Genomic DNA, 754 nt, shown 5'->3' with positions numbered 1-754 from the left:
TTTTTTTTAATCTTTTTTCTTTTCTCTGGTTGCTCTGCAGTGTTGGGTCAACTCTGTCTCCCCCTTTCACTCCCTTCTTTTTCAGATACTGGGGAGTTAAAGGACGAGGGAAACGAAAATTAAAGCAGAGAGAAGGAGGTAAGAGAGGGAAAAAGGAAAAAAAAAAGACAGATGAATAGAAAAGTGAAGCACAGCCACGTTTCTAGCTGGCGAGCGCTCAAAGCACACGCACTGAGAATAATGACAACAAAAATGATAAAAATTAAGAAAATGAGGAAAGGGGTTTATTTCCATAACCCCCTTCACTTTCTTTTTAAAATATTTGAACTCACTGTGGCACAGTTGGCGAGAGGGAAATACATTTTCCCCTTACAGACACAATTAAACACAGACACACAGACATACACACACATATATATATATATATATGCCTGTAACGTACTCAACAGTCTTTTTGTTCTTTCCTTCCTCTCGTTATCTCTCTTCCTCATATACCTTTGCTTCTGTTCTCACAACTCTCCACACTTCTCACCTTCTTTCATGCATTTAACGTCTTTCTTTTTATTTCTGACGCTGTTTTGTTGTGTTACCTCAGTGCAACATCAACTCAACATATTCTCAAATGCCTCTCTTCAATTTTCCTCACAACTCCCCCGTGTTCCTCTTCATCCCTCTTTGCACCTCATTTCATTTGCCTGACGTAAATCTTTAATTATTCCTTCTTTTTTTCCCCCCCCCCATCTCTCTCTCTCCT

This window comes from Trypanosoma equiperdum, assembly GCF_001457755.1.
Source record: "Trypanosoma equiperdum strain OVI genome assembly, contig: ctg_121, whole genome shotgun sequence".
NCBI classification, from domain to species: domain Eukaryota; phylum Euglenozoa; class Kinetoplastea; order Trypanosomatida; family Trypanosomatidae; genus Trypanosoma; species Trypanosoma equiperdum.
The sequence above is the reverse complement of the archived record's forward strand: the minus strand, read 5'-3'. Positions refer to the sequence as shown.